Source organism: Pan paniscus, chromosome 7, assembly GCF_029289425.2.
Source record: "Pan paniscus chromosome 7, NHGRI_mPanPan1-v2.0_pri, whole genome shotgun sequence".
NCBI lineage: Eukaryota > Metazoa > Chordata > Mammalia > Primates > Hominidae > Pan > Pan paniscus.
Genome location: NC_073256.2, coordinates 97,296,494 through 97,320,573, shown reverse-complemented (window position 1 = coordinate 97,320,573; position 24,080 = coordinate 97,296,494). Strand labels below are relative to the sequence as shown.

Here is a 24,080-nt window from a genome sequence, read left to right as displayed (position 1 = left end):
GTATATACCTAAAGGAATATAAATTGTTCTATCATAAAGATACATGCATGCGTATGTTCATCACAGCACTATTGATAATAACAAAGACCTGGAATTAACCTAGATGCCCATCAACAGTGGGATGAATAAAGAAAATGTGGTACATATACATCATGGAGTACTACACAGCTATAAAAAGAATGGGATCATGTCCTTTGCAGCAAAATGAATAGAGCTGGAGGCCAATATCCTAAGAGAATTAACACAGGAATAGAAAACCAAATGTTGCATGTTCTCACTTATAAATGTGAGCTAAACATTGAGTACACATAGACACAAAGAAGGGAACAATAGACACCGGGGCCTACTTGAGGGTGGAGGGTGGGAGGAGGATGAGAAATGAAAAACTACCTATTGAATATTATGCTGATTATCTGGGTGACAAAATTATTTGTACACCAAACACCCACAACATGTAATTTACCCATGTAACAAACCTGCATGTGCACCCTTTGACTCTAAAATAAAAGTTGGAAAGAAGAAAAAGAAAGAACATAAAATACATAGGAATCAATTTAATCAAAGAAGTTAATGATCTTTTTAAAAAAACCAATAAAACAGTGATGAAAGAAATTGAAGAGGACACACACAAAAAATGGGAAGTTATTCCATGCTCATGGATTAGAAGAATATTGTGAAAATGATAATACCCAAAGCAATTTACAGATTCATCAAAATTCCTACCAAAATGCCAATGATAGTCTTCACAGAAATAGATAAAACATCCTAAAATTTATATGGAACCACAAAAGACCCTTCATAGGTGGAGCGATTTTAAGCCAAAAGAACAAAGCTGGAAGCATCACACTACCTGACTTCAAATTTTAACATAAATCTATAGTAACCAAATAAGCAGGAGACTGGCATAAAAACAGACACATACCAATAGAACAGAATAGAGAATTCAGATATAAATCCAGATATTTACAGCCAACTCATTTTCAATGAAGGCGCTAAGAACTTACAATAGGGAAAGGACAGTCTTTAATAAATGATGCTGGTAAAACTGGATAACTAAATGCAGAAGAATAAAAATAGAACCCTTATCTCTCACTATACACAAAAAGCGACAAATCACAATGAATTACAGACTTGTGTCTAAGACCTGAATCTATGAAACGACTAGAAGAAACATTGAAGGGATGCTCCAAGACATTGGTCTTGGCAGATTTTTGGGGTATGACCTTAAAAACACAGGAAACAAAACCGAAAACTGACAAATGGTATAACATCAAACTGAAAAGCTTCTGCACAACAAAAGAAACAATCAACAAAGTGAAGAGACAATCCACGGAATGGAAGAAAATATTTGCTAACTATCCATCTGACAAGGGATTTATAACCAAAAGATCTGACTAGATATTTCTCAAAAGAAGACAAACAAATGGCCAACAGGTATATGAAAAGGTGCTCAACACCACTAACCATCAGAGAAATGCAAATCAAAACTGTAATAGATATCATCTCACACCAGTTAAAATGGCCTTCATCAAAAAGATTATTATCTAATAAATGCTGGTGAGAAAATGGAGAAGGAGGAACCCTTGTACACTGTGGGTGGGAATGTAAATTAGAATATCCACTATGAAGAACAGTACGGAGGTTCCTCAGAAACACTAAAAATAAAATCACCATATGATCCAGCAATTCCACTTCTGAGTACATATCCAAAAGAAAGGAAATCAATATATCAAAGAGATATCTGCAGCAGCTTGGCTCACAGGGGATTGGTCAGGGTGGGAAGCCACACACCTTGTGTTCCTAATCTAGGGCAATGCAGCTGTGTGAATTCCTAGTAGCTCTTCAAACTGGTCTCAGAAATTGTGAGGACTGTGGGATTTGCCTGTTGTAAAAACTGTAGGTATCTGCTGTGGCAATGGGGGCTGGTAAGAATCTTTTGCTTACTTACCTTTTACCTATAATGGGAAGTCTCTTCTGAGTCCAGGCCAATCTGATCTGGGTGGGGAAGATGGAGCTGCAGAGGCCGGTGCCTCCGTGCTTCTCTCCTGGACTTGCAATCACCACAGGTGCATCTCCACTCACCTCCTGCAGTCTAACACCACGCCTTTGACACTCTAGTCAAATCTTAGCTGTTTATTCATTGACTTGGTCCTTTCTTGTTGGGGGAAGAATTCTAGGCTTCTTTACTCACCCAACTTGCTGATGTCACTCTCCAGGATGTTGAATTTTATCAAATGCTTTTTCTTTGTCCATTGAGATGATTATATGTTTTTTGTCCTTCAGCCTATTGATAGGATGTATCACATTGACTGATTTGTGTAGTTGAACAATCTTTGCATCCCTGGAATAAATCCACTTGATTATGGTGTATTACTTTTTTGATGGGGTTTTGGACACAGTTTGATAATATTTTGTGGAGGATTTTTGCATCTACATTCATCAGTGATATTAGCCTGTAGGTTTTTTATTTTTGTTGTGTCCTGTCTGCTTTTGGTGTCAGGGTAATGCTGGCCTTATATAATGAGTCAGGGAGCATTCCCTCCTCTTCAATTTTGGAAGAGTTTGAAGAAAACTGGTGTTAGTTTTTCTTTAAATATTTGTTAGAATTCAGCTGTGCAGCTATCGATTCCTGGCTGTTTCTTTGTTGGGAGACTTTTTATTATTACCTTGATCTTATTACTTGTTATTGGTCTGTTCAAGTTTTCTATTTCTTCCTGACTCAATCGTGGTAGGTTGCATGTGTCCAGGAATTTATTCATTTCCCCCAGTCTTTCCAGTTTTTTAGTGTGTAGTCATTCATAATAATCTATGATGCTCTTTTGTATTTCTGTGATATCGGTTATAATGTCTCCTTTTTCATTTTTGATTATGTTTATTTGGGCATTCTTTCTTTTTTTCTTGATTGGTCTAACAAATGTTTTATCAATTTTGTTTATCTTTTTAAATGAACAAACTTTTTGTTTTGTTGATTCTTTGTCTTTATTTTGTTCAGTTTTGCTCTGATCTTTGTTATTTCTTTCCTTCTGTGAATTTTGAGTTTTGTTTCTTCTTGCTTTTCTAGTTGCTTGAGGTGCATTGTTAGATTGTTTATTTGAAATATTTCTACTTTTTTGATGTAGGTGCTTATTGCTATTATAAACTTCCCTCTTGTCACTGCTTTTGTTGTATCTCATAGGTTTTGACATGTTGTGTGCTGATTTTCATTTGATTCAAGAGGCTTTTGATTCTTCATTAACTTCTTCCTTGACCCAGTGGTCTTTCAAGAGTCTGTTGTTTAATTTTCATATATGTGTATAGTTTCAATGTTTCTCTTTTTATGCATTTCTAGTTTTATTCCATTGTGGTCTGAGAAGGTACTTAATATAATTTTGATTTTTTAAAATTTGCTGAGACTTGTTTTGTGTCCTAACATGTGGTCTATCCTGGAGAATCTCCCATGTACTGAGAAGAGTATGTATTCTGTAATTGCTGAACGAAATGTTCTGTCAATGTCTGTTAGGTTAATTTGATCTAATGTTCAGTTTAAATCCAATATTTCTTTGTTAAGTTTCTTTCTAGATAATCTGTTTAATGCTGAGAATGGGGTATCAAAGTCCCCAAATATTACTGTATTACAGTCTCTCTCTCCCTTTAAATCTAGTAATATTTGTTATATATATATCTGGATCCTCAGTGCATGGTGCATTTATGTTTAGAATTGTCATAACCTCTTGCTGAAATGATATCTTTATCATTATATCATGACCTTCTTTGTCTCTTTTTACTATTTTTGACTTAAAGTCTATTTTATTTGATATAATTATAGCTACTTCTGCTTGCTTGTGGTTTGTTTCAATAGAATATCTTTTTCAATCTGTTTACTTTTAGTCTACATGTGTCTTTACATGTGAGGTGAGTTTCCTGTAGGTAGCTTATAGTTGGGTCATTAAAAAATCCAGGGCTGGGTGCAGTGGCTCACGCCTATAATCCCAGAACTTTGGAAGGCCAAGGTGGGAGGGTCACAAGGTCAGGAGTTTGAGACCAGCCTGGCCAACATAGTGAAACCTTGTCTCTACTAAAAATACAAAAATGAGCCAGGCGTGATGGAGCACGCCTGTAGTCTCAGCTACTGGGGAGGCTGAGGCAAAATAATCACTTGAACCCGGGAGGCAGAGGTTGCAGTGAGCCGAGATTATGCCACTGTACTCCAGCCTGGGTGACAGAGCGAGACTCCATCTCAAAAAAAAAAAAAAAAAAAAAAAAAAAAAAAAAAAAAAATTCCAGTTAGCCAATGTATTTCTTTTAAGTGGAAATTTAATCTGTTAACATTCAAAGTTATTACTGATACATTGATGCTTATTTCATTTTATTAATTGATTTATGGTTGTTTTGTTTATTTTTTGTTTTTTTCTTTCTCTCTTCTTGTTTCAGTGTCATTTGGTGGTTTTCTGTATTGGTAATATTTGAGATTTTCCTCTTCCTTGTTTGTGTGTTTGCTCTACCAGTTGTTTTTATGTTTTTGTGTGTTTTCATGATGGTAGATATTGCTGTTTCACTTCCAGGTGTAGGACCCCATGAGCATTTCTTGTAGAGTCAGTCTAATTGTGATTAATTCTCTCAGTTTTTGCTTGTTTAGAAAAGACTTTATTTCTCCTTCATTTATGAAAAATAACTTTGCTGGGTATGGAATCTGTGGCTAACTCTTTTTCTTTCAGCATTTTGAATATATTATCTCATTCTCTCCAATCTTGTAAAGTTTCTATTCAGAAATCCACTGTTAATCTGATGGGGGTTCTTTTATAAGTGACTAGATGCTTTTCTCTTGCTGCTTTTAGAATTCTCTCTGTCTTTGACATTCAAAAAATTGACTATAATATGCCATGGAGAAGACCTTTTTGGCACTGTATCTGTTTAGGGATGTAGAAATGTTACATTCCCTTATTTGTTCAAAATGAAGTTAAATCTGGTTCTGAGCTTTATCCCCCCAGGATGCTAAGAAATTCAATCTTAGTCATGGGTAGGGAATTCCTTCCCCTTCCCGAGGGTCAAACCAGACTTTTGGAGCAGAAGAGTGTTTCCACAGGTAAAAATATTAGGAAAGAGACACTTATGATCACAATCAAAGTCCTCCCTTTTCAAGCCTTGTGATTGGGTAGCATTGGCCCCTATGAGTTGAACAAAGGCATAAGAGCCTTTAAGAGTGGGCTCTGCCTTCATTCCAGCTTTCATTGTATCCTTGTTGGCACTCTGATTAGAGTTTAGCATTTCTACCCAGCAACAGACTCTTCTCAATCTTTTCCCCGTCCTGTTGATTTTCTCTTGCCCTTGTCTTAGAGACTTGCTCCAGGCCATGCTTTTAGGCCATGCAGTCAAAAGCAAAGTCCTGCTATTTCTCCCCTGAGAGTAAGAGAACCTCTAGGATAAAGCAGCTTGGATCAAAAATGTTAGAGAAGCAGGAAAAGTTCTCAGTCTATCCCGAGTCTTACACAATAGGAAGAATAAAATTGAATTTATTATATTTATAAAGTATTCTGTTGTATATTTTACTCAAGACTCTTACCGTAGCTTCCCTTTCTGGATGAACAAAAATATGGGTAGAAAGGCCTGTTTTAAGGAGACAGTTGGGCAGGGTGGGTGGGCATAAGCTAGACTTGTGCCTAGGGTCCAGCTGAGAGGCATTGACAGAACTTTGCCTTTGGGGGGACAATGGAAAACTCCAAGAGACTAGATTGTGGCCAACATCTGGATTCTGATGCAGAAAGTACATGCTTTGTCCATAGAATGTGTCTTAAAACAACTAAAGAAGACTAGATGCTAGTTCTTTATTTTTTTTTGTGATAAGTCTATATTTTTACCAACATATTGAATGTCTGTTTACCCTGTGTAGAGAATGATAAGGTAGTTACTTGGGCAGACCACTGGCCTTTTTAATTAATAGAAGAGTTTTATTTAATGAACTCATTTTGTTGACAATATATTCAAAGCAAAGATGTTATGGCTTAGATTAAAACTTATAAAAGTAAAATAGAGTTCATCTAAAGGCATGTAAGTGTATTAGTTTCTATTTCAAATAGCAGTAAATTGGGCAAATAAAGTGACACCAAAATAAGATTAAAAAATTTTAACAAATTACATATATTTGTAATTAGAACCTAAAAACTTACAAACATGTTAAATCTCTCATTCTAACTTTAGTATCACTAGGGACTTGGAAAGATATGTTTAAAAGGTGGCCTGGCAGGGGTATATTTGTTTAGGTGCTTGATGGAGCTCTACAGGAGCTGACAGCTGTTGACCAATAAGGTCAAAATGCCACAATATAGGGACAATTGTCACGCTTTTCTCTTACTGGCAAGTACCAGGTGAAAAGTAGGTGTGTACATTGTGTTTTACAAATTTTAAACCAGTATGTTTACATCTCAGTTTTGTCTCAGAAGAGAACTCAATTTTTCTTTGTAAAATAGCTCATAAGAACCCACTGTTACTTTTTTTTCATTCGGTAAAAAAGAAAGAGAATAAATGCAAATAAAATAGACATATCTGTACATTTTTAAGAATAAAAACCAATTTTCAGATAATTGCTGAAAGAAATATGGTTAAACCTTTGACTTTACATCATCAAAGAAGCATCTCAAGAAACTTCCCTTCAAAACATTTATTTGTAAAATCACTTTGTTTATATCCTGACTCAAGATAATTCAGTCAAAATGTACCTAAGAACGAAGTCATGAATAATGTTAACATATTTGAGGGCATTACACTAGTGACATGCCAACAAGAGTATACTTTTTTCATCTGAAAGAAGCTTAGCAAGTGTCAAAGAGTAATCAAGAATTAATTGCATCAAAATGACATTTGCTTTAGGGGGATTTTTATGTGATGATTTTTCTCAGATATTTGTCAATCTAAACATTTATGACATGGCTGAGAAAATAAAGAAAAAAGTCCAAAGCACCTACATATTTTTATTTGAAACTCTTTCATAGAGATTGTTTCTTTTTCCCTATTTTGGTAATAGGTCTTCAGTCGTTTTATCTAAAGAGGATATCTCCTCTTTAGTCAGGCAATTATTTTATTCATTGCTGTCGGAGAAATCTGAAAACAGTAAAATTAAAGCCATGAGTCAGCTGAGATAACATTTGTTTCCTCAGAATTTCACTGGGGAACACTTTAGATTGCAAAAAAAAAAAGTTTTTCTCTTGTGCTAAGTAATTTAATTCCTTACAATGAAAAAGTGAATGAACATCAAAATAGACACTTGAGGCTGGGCGCGGTGGCTCACGCCGGTAATCCCAGCACTTTGGGAGGCAGAGGCGGGCGGATCACGAGGTCAGGAGATCGAGACTATCCTGGCTAACACAGTGAAACCCCGTCTCTACTAAAAATACAAAAAATTAGCTGGGTGTGGTGGCGGGCGCCTGTAGTCCCAGCTACTCCGCAGTCTGAGGCAGGAGAATGGCGTGAACCCGGGAGGGAGGCAGAGCTTGCAGTGAGCCAAGATTGTGCCACTGCACTCCAGCCTGGGTGACAGAGCGAGACTCTTTCTCAAAAAAAAAAAAAGAAAAAGAAAAAAGAAACTTGAACAAATGTGTCAGATTCTGTATTGGAAATTAAATAGGCCGGGCGCAGTGGCTCACACCTGTAATCCCAGCACTTTAGGAGGCCGAGGTGGGCGGATCACAAGGTCAAGAGATCAAGACCATCCTGACCAACATGGTGAAACCCCATCTCTACTAAAACTACAAAAATTAGCCGGGCATGGTGGCGTGTGCCTGTAGTCCCAGCTACTCTGGAGGCTGAGGCAGGAGAATCGCTTGAACCCGGGAGGTGGAGGTTGCGGTGAGCTGAGATCATGCCATTGCACTCCAGCCTGGGCGACAGAGCAAGACTCTGTCTCGAAAAAAAAAAAAAAGAAAAGAAAAGAAAAGAAAATAATTCTTTTGTCTCAGGCAAATTCTCATTTATATTCTGTATACATAGCAGTGACTTGTATTTTTCGTGTTATTATTTCCCATAAGCCTGCAGACTACTTGAAACAAGGACTTTGGCCTACTTTTATGTAATCACAGAATGATTACATAGGACTAAAATATAATTCATGCTCAATTGCTACTTGTCGAATTATGGTTTTAGTACTATTAACCAATATTTATCTAAATGTATTCTTTTAAGAATTAGGTTCTCTAGGCAGAAGCTCATAAAACATTAGCTCCATGGTGAAATAAATTTGAGAAAACATCTGGTGTATTCTTATGTCGGAAATTTAGTTTCTGCACCTATATTAAACGAGGCTATGTAAAGTCCTGTGGTTAAAAAGTTCACTGGTGTTTAACCTGATGCTTCCCAAACTAATATAGTCATAGAATAATTTTTTAATATACCACAATCAACCTTCCATGGGTCTATTGGGATATTTAGTAAAAACAAATAATTAGAGGATTCCATCATCTAATCCTAGCCTTTAGTGCAACATCCAGGACTATGATTCTGACTTAACTGAAATGTAAAAGTAATTGTGAGAATATTGGGAATAAGATTTAAACACAAAACATTGTAGCTATTCTTGTTCCCAGTTCTGGCTCAGAGAATATAACTGTAATAAATTGTGTCCCTGAAAGACCTCATTTATTTATTTACTTATTTTTTTGAGACGGAGTCTCACTTTGTCGCCCAGGCTAGAGTGCATGGCGGAATCTCGGCTCACTGCAACCTCCACCTCCCGGGTTCAAGCGATTCTCCTACTTCAGCCTCCTGAGTAGCTGAAATTACGGGCCTGTGCCACCATTCCCAGCTATTTTTTTGTGTGTTTTTAATAGAGACAAGGTTTTGCCCTGTTGACCAGGCTGATCTTGACCTCCTGTCCTCAAGTGATCTGCCCACCTCAGCCTCCCAAAGTGCTGGGATTACAGACGTGGACCACTGCACCCAGCCATTGGAAGACTTCTAAAAGAAGATACATATAATAACTAAATATATTAAAGCAGCTGAAGGCCAAGAAACATAATATTCTTTATCTAATACATTTAGTAAAATCAAAATTAATACAACATATTCTTGGGATCTTTGAAGGAAATACCTCCACTGAAATATCTTTTTGCTTTCATATCCCACCTCAAAAATAAATACATAATCTTAATAATCTGTGTTCAGTGTATGTCAAATGTGGAGAAACTAAATTCTTGGTGTGCTGTGTGCCACAGGTAGACTTGTAAAGATACATGCAAAATTCTACTTCCAGGAATATACCCTATAGATATATTCACACATGCAAAATGACATGTGCACATTTACTATAGTATTTATTTATTGTAGCAAATAATTGAAAACAGCTAAAGGATCATCAGTAGAAAACTGATTTTAAAAGTATGATAGACCCTCTGGTTATTAGGGATGCTCAAATGTTTTCAGCACTTCCTGGTTCTATTGAGGTGGTATATGGCCATGTGACCCTTTTGTCCAATGCCATAAACAGAAATAACTTCTGCCACTTTTAGATGGAATCATTTAATTTTAGTGTGAGTCTAAAATTCTCTTTTGTACTGCCAAAATGACTAGATAAAGCTTGCTGCATTTGCCTGGATGGCCTACTGATGTAGACATGGAATAGAACTCCTGACCAACTCATGATAAACATATAGCATGAGCTAGAAATAAAACTTTGTGGTTTTAAGCCACTCAGATTTGGGGATAGTTTGTTACTGGAACATACCCTAGGCTATACTAACAGCATATCCATTTAACTGAATGTGAAATGGCTATTCTGTTAAAAAAGGAAACAATTTATGTATTTATGGAGTGATGTCCAATATATATTGTCTAAGATATATTGTTAAGTGGAAAAATCAAGGTGCAGAACAGTATATATAGTATAATGTGTGTGTGTGTGTTTGTGTGTTTGTGTGTGTGTGTTTGTGTTATATATAACATAGAACATCTCTGGAAACATACTCAAGGCCCTCGGAATTTCGATTGCCTATAATAAAAAATACTTGATAGAGAACTAGAGTGGGAGAAGACCTTTTACTATATACATACTTGCATTTTTAGTTGTGTGAAAATATTATACATTAAAAATTAAATTTGGAGAAATATATATGAATATTTTATATGAATCATTCACTGGAAAAAAATTTCAAGGCCCCCCTCTAAATGCTAATCTCATAAATGTGGCATTGAAAATGGGATTTTTTTGTGCTTCTTATTTGAGATTTTATCACTATCGTTATATCATTCAAATCATAAGTAAAGGCTAGAAATTAAGAGAAAAGTCATTAGTCTTATAGCTGTGTATTTTTGGCCAAGAAAGTCTCCAAATATTAGTTGATTGAAAATTATCATTTTAATTTGCAAATACATTTGCTTTCTTATCAGTTAAGATGTTTTGTTTTTAAATAAAGGCTTCTGATTAGCTATATAGAACAGCGGTCCCCAGCCTTTCTAGCACCAGAAACCAATTTCGTGGAAGACAATTTTTCCATAGACAGGGGTTTGGGGAGTGGTGGTTTCATCAGGCATTAGTTAGATTCTCATAAGGAGCATGCAGCCTAGATCCCTCACATGAGCAGTTCACAGTAGGATTCAGGCTTCCATGAGAATCTTAAGAATCTAATGCTGCCACTGATCTGACAGGAGGCTAGCTATTTTTATATCAGACAAAACAAACTTTAAAGCAACAGCAGTTAAAAGAGACAAAGAGGGATATTACATAATGGTAAAAGGCCTTGTCCAAAGGGAAAATATCACAATCCTAAACATATATACAGCTAACACTGGAGCTCCCAAGTTTATAAAACAATAACTAATAGACTCAAGAAATAAGACAGACAGCAACAAAATAATAGTGGGGGACTTCAATACTCCACTGACAGCACTAGACAGGTCATCAAGACAGAAAGTCAACGAAGAAACAATGGATTTTAACTATACCTTGGAACAAATGGACCTAACAGGTATATACAGAACATTTCATGCAACAACCGCAGAATACACATTCTGTTTGACAACACATGGAACTTTCTCCAAGAAAGACCATATGATAGGCCATAAAACGAGCCTCAATCAATTCATGAAATTGAAATTATGTCAAGCACTCTCTCAGACCACAGTGGAATAAAACTGGAAATCAACTCCAAAAGGAACCTTCAAAACCATTCAAATACATGGAAATTCAATTACCTGCTCTTGAATGAGCATGGGGTTGAAAACGAAACCAAGATCGAAATTAAAAAATTCTTTGAACTGAATGACAATAATGACACAACCTATCAAAACCTCTGGGATATAGCAAAGGCAGTGCTAAGATGAAAGTTCATAGCCCTACACACCTACATCAAAAAGACTGAAAGTGCACAAACTGACATTCTAAGGTCACACCTCAAGGAAATAGAGAAACAGGAACAACAAACCAAACCCAAACCCAGCAGAAAAAAGGCAATAACCAAGATCAGAGCAGAACTAAATGAAATTGAAACAAAAAAAATACAAAAGATAAATGAAACAAAAAGCTGGTTCTTTAAAAGATAAATAAAATTGATAGACCATTAGCAATATTAACCAAGAACAGAAGAGAGAAAATCAAAGTAACCTCACTAAGAAACAAAACAGTAGGTATTGCAACTGACACGACTCTAATACAAAACATCATTCAAGGCTACTATGAACACCTTCACACACATAAACTAGAAAACCTAGAAGAGATGGATAAATTCCTGGAAAAATACAATGCTCCTAGCTTAAATCAGGAAGACTTAGATACCCTGAACAGAACAATAACAAGCAGTGAGATTGAAATGGTAATTAAAAAATTACAAAAAAAGTCCAGGACCAGATGATTCACAGCAGAATTCTACCAGACATTCAAAGAAGAATTGGTACCGATCCTATTGACACTATTCTACAAGACAGAGAAAGGCCAGGGAGGGCCTGAAGGCTGGGGGCTGGGCTTCCAGTCCTGCGGACCAGAGTGGGGACCTGTGGTACCTTTTCTAGGCCCACTCATGGCCACCCATAAACCAATTGGTGCGCACTTCCTCCCCTTTAAGGCAATAAAAGTCCCGGGTTTAGCCAGAGCACAGCAGAGGACTGAGAGATGACAGGACGACTAGCTGCAGAGAGAAACTACCCTCTCTGCTGAGAGCTGCAGACGATGGGACAAGCTACCTGCAGAAAGGAGCCACCCACTCTAGGGCCTCCTCTCTGCGGAGAGCTGGAGACAATGGGACAACCAGCTGCAGAGAGGTACCCTCTCTGCTGAGAACTGAAAACCTGTCAGGACGACCTGCCTGCTGAGAGGAGCTGCCCTCTCTGCTAGGAGCTGAACACTCGTCAGGGCACCCTGGTAACGAAGAGGAGCTGCCCTCTCTGCTAGGAGCCGAACACTCGTCAGGGCACCCTGGTAACAAAGAGGAGCTGCCCTCTCTGCTAGGAGCTGAACACTCGTCAGGGCACCCTGGTAACGAAGAGGAGCTGCCCACTGCGGTCTTCTCTGAACTGTTTTATTACTCAATAAAGCTCCTCTTTGTCTTGCTCAACCTTCAGGTGTCTGCATGCCTCATTCTTCCTGGTAGCAGAACAAGAACTTCGGACCTGCCAAATGGTGAGGCTTAAAGAGCTGCTATAACACAAACGGGGCTGAAACATGCCCCTTGCTTGCCATGTTGTGAGCAAAGAGAAGGAGAGAAGAGCTGTAGCCCTTTGGGGATCCCAGACCTGGGAGCTCCCTCAGCTAGGGCTGTGACTCCCTCTTTGGGTCCCTGTGGGGCTTGGCATCTCCAAGCTTCTGGGCACCACCACATTCCCTGGTGCCAGCTGGGGAAGCTGTTTGCAATGCACCGGGTCCAGCTGCAGCCTTGCAGAAAGCTGGCACCAATGCTGGCACCTGGAGCTGCCCGCCCTGTGGCAGCAACTGGCATGCCTGACTGCACAGTAGCCAGACCCCATGCTCCTTGCAGCTCCATGCCTGACTCCAGTCTACCTTGGAGGCTTGGGATTCAGGCCAGTAGCATGAACTGAGTGCAGCCTGCCAGGCCGAGCGGGCAGAACGAGCCCAGTAGGTCTGAGCAAAACTTGGGCAAAGGCACCACCGGCCACATGTTTCTGGCCAGAAAAGCAACACCCCAAAGATCCCGTAACAATAATATTAAAGAAAATGATAGTTATTACCTGGAGGGAATGCTTTTATGACTAAGAGGCTGCTGGTTTGTTTAACAAGGGTAAATAACCCATTTCATTCCCAAAGCTTTTTGGAATAAATTGGGCCCTCTGAGTGGGCTGCCATAGTTTAAAACTGCTTACTCAATCTTGGAGTGAGCATGTACTGTGTTTGCAGTCTCTTCAGTTTGTTCTTTTTGTTTTGTTGAGAGATACAGACTAAAGGAAGCATAACCTCAGGCTTTGCTCTCTTTTTGTGCTCAACTCACCACAGAGAAACTGAAGACAGAATTGCTAAGTCACCTGCTCCCTTCAGAACTCTGCAGAATCAGTCTGTTTCTTCTAGATGCTATCTCTTGGAGCCAGTGTTGAAAGGCTGTATGTTTCCATTTGACCTCATCATTGTTTAATGTGGCTACAATACACAACCATACAATAACCGCAATGTGAAAAACCGGTTTGATGGCGATCTTGGTTTCTAAGAAACATCTATCTGATTAAGTCAACATTTTAAACACAAATACTTTTTGAAAAATTTTTATGTGGGTATATATCAGATGTATATATTTATGAGGTACATGCGATTTTGATTCAGGTGTACAATGTATAATTATTACATCAGGGTTAATGGGGTATCCATCACCCGAAACATTTATTTTTTGTGTGTGTTACAAACAATCCAATTATATTGTTTTTATTATTTTAAAATTTACAGTAAATGATTGTTCACTGTAGTCACCCTGTTGTGATAGATCTTATTCATTCTATCTAACTATATTTTTGTACCCATAACCATCTCTACTCCCCCACCCATCCACTACCACCCTTCTTAGCCTTTGGGAACTATCATACTACTCTCAATCTCCATGAGTTAAGTTGCTTTAATTTTTAGCTCCCAAGAATAAGTGAGAAAATGCAAAATTTGTCTTTCTGTGCCTGACTTATTTCACTTAACATAATGTACTCCACTTCCATCCATGTTGCTACAAATGACAGGATCTTAGCATTCCATTGTGTATATGTACTACATTTTCTTTATCCATTTGTGCATTGATGGACACTTAGGTTGCTTCCAAATTTTGGCAATTGTGGATAGTGCTGCAACAAACATGGGAGTGTAGATATGTCTGATATACTGATTTCCTCTATTTTGGGCATTTACCTAGCCGTGGTGTTGCTGCATCATATGGTAGTTCTATTTTTAGTTTTTTTGAGGAATCTCCATATTGTTCTCCATAGTGACTGTACTAATTTACATTCCCATCAGCAGTGTTCAAGGGTTCTCTTTTCTTCACATCCTAACCAGCATTTGTTATTGCCTGTCTTTTGGATAAAATCCATTTTTAACTGAGGTTAGATGATATCTCATTGTAGCTTGATTTCTACTTCTCTGATGATCGATGATGTTGAGCACCTTTTTTATATGTCTGTTTTCCATTTGTATGTCTTCTTTTGAGAAATATCTATTCAGATCTTTTGCCGATTTTTAAATCAGATTATTAGTTTTTTTCCTATTGAGTTGTTTGAGCTTCTTCTATATTCTGGTTATTAATCTCTTGTCAGATGGATAGTTTGCAAATACATCCTCCCATTCTGTGGGTTGCCTCTTCACTTTGTTGATTGTTTTCTTTGCTGTGTGGAAACTTTTTAACTCGATGTGATCCCATTTATCCACTTTTGCTTTTATTGCCTGTCCTTGTGGAGTGTTACTCAAGAGATCTTTGCTCAGTCCAGTGTCCTGAAGAGTTTCCCCAATATTTTTATTTTAATAGTTTCATAGTTTGTGGACTTAGATTTAAATCTTTAATCCATTTTGATTTGAATTTTGTATATGGCAAGAGAAAGGGGTCTAGTTTCATTCTTCTTCATATGGATATCCAGTTTCTCCAGCACCATTTATTGAAGAGACTGTCTTTTCTCCAATGTATGTTCTTGGCACCTTTGTCACATAGGAGTTTACTCCAGATTTATGGATTTATTTCTGGGTTCTCTTGTGTTCCATTGGTCTATGTGTCTGTTTTTATGTCAGTGCCATCTGTTTTGGTTACCATAGCTCTGCAGTGTAATTTGAAGTCAGGTAATGTGATTCCTTCAGTTTTGTTCTTTTTGCTCAGGATTGCTTTGGCTATTCTGAGTCTTTTATGGTTCCATATAAATTTTAGGATTATTTTTTCTATTTCTGTGCAGATCGCTGGTATTTTGATAGGGACTGTATTGAATCCCTACCAATGCTTTGATTACTTTTAGTAGTACGGGCATTTTAACAATCTTGATTCTTCCAATCCACGAACATGGAATATCTTTCCATTTTTTTGTGTCCTCTTCAATGTCTTTCATCAATAGTTTATAGTTTTCATTGAAGATCTTCTACTTCTTTGGTTAAATTAATTTCTTGGTATTTAATTTTATTTGTAGCTATTGTAAATGGGATTACTTTATTTCTTTTTCAGATTGTTTGCTGTTGGCATGTAGAAATGCTACTGGTTTTTTTATGTTGATTTTGTATACTGCAACTTTTCTAAATTTGTTTGTTGACTCTAATCGTTTTTTGATAGAGTCTTTAGGTTTTTCTAAATATAAGATTATATCATCTGCAAACAAGGATAATTTGACTTCTTCCTTTCCAATTTGGATGCCCTTTATTTCTTTCTCCCGTCTGATTGCTCTAGCTAGGACTTCCAGTACTATACTGAATAATATTGGGGACAGTGGGTATCCTTGTCACTTTCCAAATCTTAGAATAAAAGCTTTCAGTTTTTTCCCATTCAGTATGATACTAGTGTGGGTCTGTCTTATATGGCTTTTAGTGTGTTGAGATATTTTCCTTCTATATATGGTTTTTTTGAGGGCTTTTTTGGTCATGAAGGGATTTTGAATTTTATTAAATGATTTTTTAGCATCAATTGAAATGATCATATGGTTTTTGTCCTTCATTCTATTGATAGGATATGCCACACTGATTGATTTGCATATGTTGAGCCATTTTTGGATCCCTAGGATAAATCTCCCTTGGTTATGATGAATGATCTTTTTAATGTATTGTTAAATTTGGTTTGATAGTATTTTGTTGAGAACTTTTGCATGAATGTTCATCACAGATATTGGCTTGTAGTTTTCTTTTTTTGATATGTCTTTGTGTGATTTTGGTATCGGGGTAATACTGGCCTTGTAGAATGAGTTTGAAAGTATTCCCTTTTCCTCGATTTTTTGGAATAGTTTGAGTAGAATTGGTATTAGTTCTTCTTTAAATGTTTGGTAGAATTCACGGGGACACCATCAAGTCACTGATGGCATTCTTTGCTGGAAGACTTTATTATGGCTTCTATCTTGTTACCTGTTATTGGTCTATTCAGGTTTTGGATTTCCTTATGGTTCAATCTTGGTAGGTTGTATGTGTCTAGGAATGTATTCATGTCCTCTAGATTTTCCAATTTATTGGCATATAATTGCTTATAGTAGCCAATAATGATCCTTTGAGTTTTTGTGGTATCAGTTGTAATGTTTCCTTTTTATCTTTGATTTTATTTATTGGGTCTTCTCCCATTTTTTCTTAGTCTGAGTAAAGGTTTGTTGATTTTATTAATATTTTCAAGAAACCAGCTTTTCCTTTTATTGACCTTTTGTATTGTTTTCTTCATTTCAATGTCATTTATTTCTGCTCTGATCTTTATTAATTCTTTTCTTCTCCTAATTTTAGATTCGGTTTGCTCTTGATTTTCTAGTTATTTAAGATGCAACATTAGGTTGTATATTTGAAGTTTTTCTTCTGTTTTGATGTAGGTGCTTATACTGATAAACTTTCCTCTTAGTAATGCTTTTGCTGTATCCCAAAGGTTTGGGTATCTTGTGCTTCCATTATCATTTGTTTGAATACATTTTTTAATTTTTTTCTTAATTTCTTCATTGACCCACTGCTCATTCAACAACACATTGTTTAATTTCTACATGATTGTATAGTTCCCCAAATTCCTCTTGTTATTCCATTTGGTCAGAGAAGATACATGATATAATTTCAATTTTTTTGAATTTTTAGAGCCTTGTTTTATGACCTAACTTATGGTCTATTCTTGAGAATGATCCATGTGCTGAGGAAGAATGTATATTCTGCAGCCATTGGATGAAAAGTCCTGCAAATATCTATTAGGTGCATTTGGTCTATGATGCAGATTAAGTCCAATGTTTCTTTGCTGATTTTTCTGTCTGGATAGTCTGTCTAATGCTGAATATGGGGCACTGAATTCTCCAGCTATTATTGTATTGGACTGTATTTCCCTCTTTAGCTCTAAAGATATTTGCTCTATATATCTGGGTGTCTCAGTGTTGGGTGCATTTATATTTAAAATGTTATATCTTCTTGCTGAATTGGCCCCTTTATCATTATACAGTGATCTTCTTTGTTTCTTGTTATAGTTTTTTTTCTTGAAATCTATTTTGTCTGATATGATTATAGCTTTTCCTGCTCTGTTTTGGTTTCCATTGGTATGATTTTTTTTAATCCCTTTATTTTCACCCTATATGTGTCATTATGGGTGAAATGTGTCTCTTGTAGGCAATAGATCATTGGGTCCTGTTTTTTAATCCACTCAGACAGTCTATTTCTTTTGATTGGAGAGCTTAGTCCATTTATATTCAATGTTATTATTCATAAGTAAAGACTTACTCCTACCAGTTTGTTATTTGTTTTCTGGTTATTTTGCAGTTTTGTCTTTCCTTTTCTTTCTGTCTTCCTTTTAGTGAAGGTGATTTTGTATGGTTGTATCTTTTAATTGCTTTTTATTTTTTGTGCATCTGTTGTTACATTTTTTGATTTGAGGTTACCATTAAGCTTGCAAATAACACCTTATAACCCATTATTTTAAACTGATGACAACTTAGGGCCTATTGCATAAACAAACTGACAGAGAGAAAACTGATACAAACTACACTTTACATTTGTCTTTGTACTTTTGAACTTTTTGTTGTTTTTATTTCTATCTTATTGTATTGTCTATATCTTGAAACGCTGTTGTAGTTATTTTTGTTGGTTTATCTTTCAGTTTTTCTATTCAAGTTTTCAGGAGTTTACACTCCACAATTATAATATTTTATAATATTCTGTGTTTTTCTGTGTACTTTCTATTACCAGTGAGTTTTATACCTTCAGATGATTTCTTATTGCTCACTAATTTCCTTTTCTTTCAGATTAAAGAACTCCCTTCAGCATTTCTTGTAGAACAGGTGTGGTCAATGAATTCCCTTAGCCTTCGTTTGTCTGGCAAAGTCTTTATTTCTCTTCATGTTTGAAGGATATTTTTGCTGGATGTACTATTCTGGGATAAAGGTTGTTTTTTTTTTCTTTCAGCACTTTACATATTCCATGCCACTCTCTCTTGGCCTCGTAAGGTTTCCACTGAGAAGTCTTCTGCCAGACATATTGGAGCAACATCATATGTTATTTGTTTCTTTTCTCTTTCTGCTTTTAAGATTCTTTATTTATCCTTGACCTTTTGGAGTTTGATTATTAAATGTTTTGAGGTAGTCATATTTGGGTTAAATCTGCTTGGTGTCCCATAACCTTCTTGTACTTAAATATTGATATCTTTCTCTAAGTTTGGGAAGTTCTCTGTCATTATCCTTTTGAATAAACTTTCTACCCTCTACTCTTTAAAGCCTCTACTCTTTAAAGCCTCTACTCTTTAAGGCCAATAACTCTTAGATTTGCCATTTTGAGGGTATTTACTAGATCTTGTGGGTGTGTTTCTTTCTTTATTATTCTTCTTTCTTTTTCTCTGTTGACTGTGTATTTTCAAATAGCCTGCCTTCAAGATCACTAATCCTTTTGCTTTATCAGTTCTGCCGCTAAGAGACTTTTAGGCATTCTTCAGTATGTCAGTTGCATTTTTCAACTTCAGAATTTCTGCTTGATTCTTTTCAATGATTTCAATCTCCCTATTAAATTTATCTGATCAGACTCTGAATTTCTTCTCTGTGTTATCTTGAATTTCATTGTTTCCTCAAAATTACTTATTACCTGTCTGAAATGTTATATATTTCTGTCTCTCCAGGATTGGTCACTGGTGCCTTATTTAGTTCATTTGGTGAGGTCATATTTTCCTGGCTGGTCTTGATGTTTGTGGAGGTTTGTCAGTGTCTGGGCATTGGAGAATTGGGTATTTATTATAGTCTTTGCAATCTGGGCTTGTTTGTACTCATCCTTCTTGGGAAGGCTTTCTAGGTATTTGAAGGGACTTGCATGCTGTGATCTAAGTGTTTGATCACTGTGGCTGTATCTGTTTAGGGGTATCACAAGCCCAGTAATGCTGTGGCTATTGCAGACTCATAGAGGTACCACCTTGGTGGACTTGGATAAGATACAGAAGAATTATCTGGATTAACAGGCAGAGACTGGTCTTCACTCCTTCATTTCCCTCAAACAAAGCATCTCTCTGTGTGCTGAGCTGCCTGGAGCTGGGGGAGGGGTGGCACAAGCACCCCTGTGGCCACCCCCACTGGGTCTGTGCTGGGTCTGACCTAAAGCTTGCAAAGCACTGGGTCTCACACAAGTCCTGCTGTAATCATTGCCTGACTACCACTTACATTTGCTCAAGGCTCAAGGCCCCAGTACTCTATGATCAGAGGCTGTGAAGCCAACCAGGCTTGTATCCTCTCCTTAGGTAAGTAAGTTCCCCCGGAACCTGTGCAGGTCCAGAGATGCCATCTAGAATCCAGGGCCTAGAGTCAGAAACTTTAGGAATCTACGTGGTGCTCTATTCTACTGCAGCTAAGCTGGCACCCAAGCCACAAGATGAAGTTCTTCTCACTCTTTCCCTTTCCACAAGCAGGGGAGTCTCTTCTCTCTTGTGGCCACCACTGCCCCAGGCCCACAGTGAGTACTGCCTGGCTACCACCAATGTTCATTCAAGGCCTAAGGGCTCTTCAGTTAAGCTGTGGTAAATGCCAGATGTGGAGCTCTCCCTTCAGGGCAGTGAGCTCCTGACTGGTCCAGAGCAGGTCCAGAAATGACATCCAAGAGCCAAGGCCTAGAATTGGGAATCCCAAGATGATACTTGGTGTTCTACCCTACTGTGGCCAAGCTGGTAGGTAAGCTACAAGACAAAGTCCCTTTACTTTTCTCTCTCTTTTTCTTAAGCAGAAGGTGTCCCTCCCCACAGCCACCCAAGGTGGGAAAAGACTGGGTCACCCCTGAAGCCAGCACATCTCTGAGTCTCACCCAAGGGCTATGGTGATACTGCCTGGGTACCACTGCTGATTATTCAGGGCTCTTTAGTCAGCAGGTGATGAATCCTGCCAGAACTGGGTCCTTCCCTTCAAGGCAGCAGGTTCCCTTCTAGCCCAGGTTGTATCTGGGAGCTGGCATCTGGAATAGGGGCCTCAGGACTTTGCCTGATGCCCTATCCTACTGTGGCTGAGCTGGTATACAAGTTGCAAGATAAAGTTTTCTTTATTCTCCCCTCTCCTCAAGTGGAAATAATCCCTTTCGGGGCTGGGAGCTGTACTGCCTGGTGTTGGAAGAGGCATGACACAAGCACTTCTCTGGATGCCCTGGATAGTAGCTTACTATGTCATGTGCATCCCAAGTTCACTGGCTCTAATCCTAGCACTGCACCAGGACTTTCCTGGGAATTGCAGTCCTTATGGCCTAGACTGGCCTCTAAGTTTATTTAGGACCCCAGAGCACTTTGCCCCTCAGTGATGGGGCTAGCTAGAACTCAGGTTCCAAACACTGGGATGGATAATTCACCTCTGCCTAGGGCTGGCCTCAGTTCTCCCTCTGTGGGCACCGGCTGAGTTCTTCTAGTGTTGCTTTTGGCTTTGACAGGGCAGTACTGAGTTCCAATGCAAAATCCCACAATCACCGTGCCCTCCCTCCCCCATGCACACAGATTCTATCTCTGTGCCATTGGTGATTCAAGACTGTCTTTCCTACCCTCTTCAGTGCCTCTCTCAGTGATATGAAGTTAAAACCAGATACTGTGATCACTCACCTGATTTTTGCTTCATATGAAGGTGATTTACGTGTGGATAGTTGTTCAATTTAGTGTTTCTGCAGGGAGAACAATGGGTGAAGGCTTCTATTTGGCCATTTTGTCTACCTTCCATATCACCAATATGTTTTATGACCTTAGGTACAGTACTAGAAGAGAAAAAAATCAGTTTATGCCACTTTATTTTTTGCCAGTGCGTTCTCAACTTTTCAAACTTAAGCTTGGACCAATCTATTGTATAGATTATTTTCCCATTTATGAAGTACTTTCATATGCACTGTTATCATTTTATTCTTTCAGAAGGAGTGGGAGATAATTACTCTGTTTTAGAGATTTGGAACTGAGAACAATTAGGACTTGCCCGAGCTCTCACAATGACCAAAAATAGACTAGACTAGGAAGAAAAAATTCTGCCAATTTTCCACCAAATCCTGTTGCTTCTAGGGGCTGGGAAAAGAGAACGAGAGGTTCTTAGAAAAGACATGTGATACAAACATAGAGTGGGATGAGAAGTTGTGTGCAGAGAAGGGTGGCCGGGTCACCTTCCCTCCTTTGCCTCGCAGCACTGTGGCTCCTCAGGCCACAGTAACACCCTGAAGATACAACAGCCAAATGTGAGTTCAACACGGAGGTTACTTTTGCTTTCCTCACTTACTACCTAGAAGCAGCACAGCCTAAGGATTAAGAGCATGGACTTTAATGTCACAGCATCCTTGCTTAGCTCTGCCACCTACCAGCTTGTGTGCTCCTGGGGGAACTCAATCTCTCTGCAGTCTGTGCTTCTGTAAAATGGAGATAATATTTCTCTTACTTGTTGCTGAGGAGACTAAATGAGGTAATGATGACTCCTACAGAGTTCTTGAGGAACTTGGAAGAAATAAAAGATGAGATTTTTAAAAATCTACAGTAAATTGCATGTATGGTCTAGACTTTCGAAGTTGTGTTCCTCTGGCTGAATACAATCCACTAATGTGTTTTGTCTGGCTGATGGGGGGATGGCCTGTTCGGTATTTAGAATGTAAAACAACCTTTTTTGAGGCCAATAAAGCAAGGCTATTTGTTCACAAAAACCAGAAAAAAAAGAAAGGAAAATAAGATGAGAAATGCCTTGACTATAATTTAAAGATGGTGTTGCATTTAAATTTTTCCTTTAATTTGTAAATTAGAGGTTTGTTCCAGCATCTTCTCTTGAGTTTAGAGGTAAGGTAAGTCTCTCCAAATCCTGTCACCTCAGCATAAAAAGGTATGAGGAAAATAGAGAATAGAAGTGATTACCTGCCAAGGGGAGGGCAGTAGGGGGCAATTATGTCTGGTTATTTACTTCTTCATTTCCTTCAGCTGACATTCTTTATTGTAAGTCTTCGTTTCATTGTACCTGGAGACCATTGCAGCAGCCATATGTAAATATAGCTGAGGGAATGGTGAGAAACTATTCTGTTGGGAAATATTTTTAATTATTTTTTTCTCAAAATGAATTCATAATAAAAGATTGTGTCTTGGCTGGGGATGAGGATGGAAGGACAGAAAGAACAAATAAATAAATAGAACATATTATTTTCCCATATAATGATATCTGAACATTGCATTCCTACAAAGAATGGTTTGAACTATGTGGGAATCCTTTCCACTTGTGAATTATGGTTCAGTAGTTCAGAAATGAAATTGCTTCCTCCTGAACTAGACTCTAGAGGTTGATCACTTCATCCTGTAGACAAATTTTAACCTCTTATTGTATCCAGTGGCTTGAACCTCTCCCCAGTCTAGGGGGCAGTAGTGTTGCAAGGCTCACCCAGGTTTTTCTTGAACTCTTAGGAACAGAGCATCAGACACTGAAATTTCTGCAAAGAGTTAGCCAGTGTTACTGGGGAAGACTCATTCTTTGAGGTCTCAGAAAAGTGTAGATCAAGGATCTGCCATTCCAGATTTATTATAGTTGCAGAAAACTAGACTCATGGCAAGGGAAAGAAGCTACGTGGCAAGGCAGAAAGAGCTCATTTCCATCACATCACTGTTGGCTCCATTTGGACCAGCCCCCGATCACCCTGGCCTAGAAAAGGAAGTGGGGCCTAGACCCATAAATGAAAAGAACATAAGATCTAGCCTTGGACAATCCCATATTTGATCAGTTGGCCATCAGGGCATTTTCCAAGGTACCACTCTTAAATAGCCTTGTTTTATTTGCCTCAGAAAAGCTGTTTAACAGCCTAACAACTCTGGGAGGCATAAAACGTCACTGGGACTGCTACTCTGCAGCCAACTGCATGTATGGTCTAGACTTGCAAAGTTGTGTCCCTCTTTGGAATGGAGAAAATTTTATCACTGGAACTCCTCTCAGGGAGAGAACTGTTAGGTGTTTGAAGGAATACATTGATAAGTGGCTTGAAATGGGTGAAATTTGGGATAAGACTCCAAAGGGGAATGCTCAGAGAACAAGATATGGTAGCTAACCTCTCTTCTAAGGAGAAAGAGTCTTCTCAGATCAAGTTTGTGTTTGGCTGAGTGTAGTGTGTAAGTTTGGAGGTGGAGTGGAATTGTCAGGACCTTAGAAAGAGTCCCCTGTCACTGGTAGGTCCTCCTTCTCTGTCCTTCCCCTGGAAGTACTCATCCAACTTCTTTTTTTTTTTTTGATGGAATCTTACTTTGTCCCCCAGGCTGGAGTGCAGTGGCATGATCTCAGCTCACTGCAACTGCTGCCTCCCGGGTTCAAGCGATTCTCCTGCCTCAGCCTCCTAAGTAGCTGGGATTACAGGCATGTGCCACCATGCCCGGATAATTTTTGTATTTTCAGTAGAGATGGGGTTTCACTATGTTGGTCAGGCTGGTCTCGAACTCCTGACCTCGCAATCTGCCTGCCTCGGCCTCCCAAAGTGCTGGAATTACAGGCACGAGCCACTGCGCCCTGCCCTCACCCAACTTCTATGCACTTAAATGCCAAGAGTATCTCGGCTATGTGACCCCTGAGGGCAC

At 38.2% G+C, this 24,080-nt stretch overlaps 1 protein-coding gene and 1 long non-coding RNA gene across 3 annotated transcripts in view; one reads left to right on the top strand and one right to left on the bottom strand.

Annotated features, from left to right (window-relative positions):
* LOC134730985 (uncharacterized) overlaps window positions 1–24,080 on the bottom strand; it is a 304,042-nt gene that overhangs the window by 94,454 nt on the left and 185,508 nt on the right. The window lies entirely within an intron of this gene.
* FABP12 (fatty acid binding protein 12) overlaps window positions 21,239–24,080 on the top strand; it is a 36,499-nt gene continuing 33,657 nt past the window's right edge. Inside the window, exon 1 of the mRNA XM_034966276.3 lies at window positions 21,239–21,727. The gene's annotated coding sequence lies outside the window, so the exon portion shown is untranslated. The remainder of the gene's footprint in view (window positions 21,728–24,080) is intronic.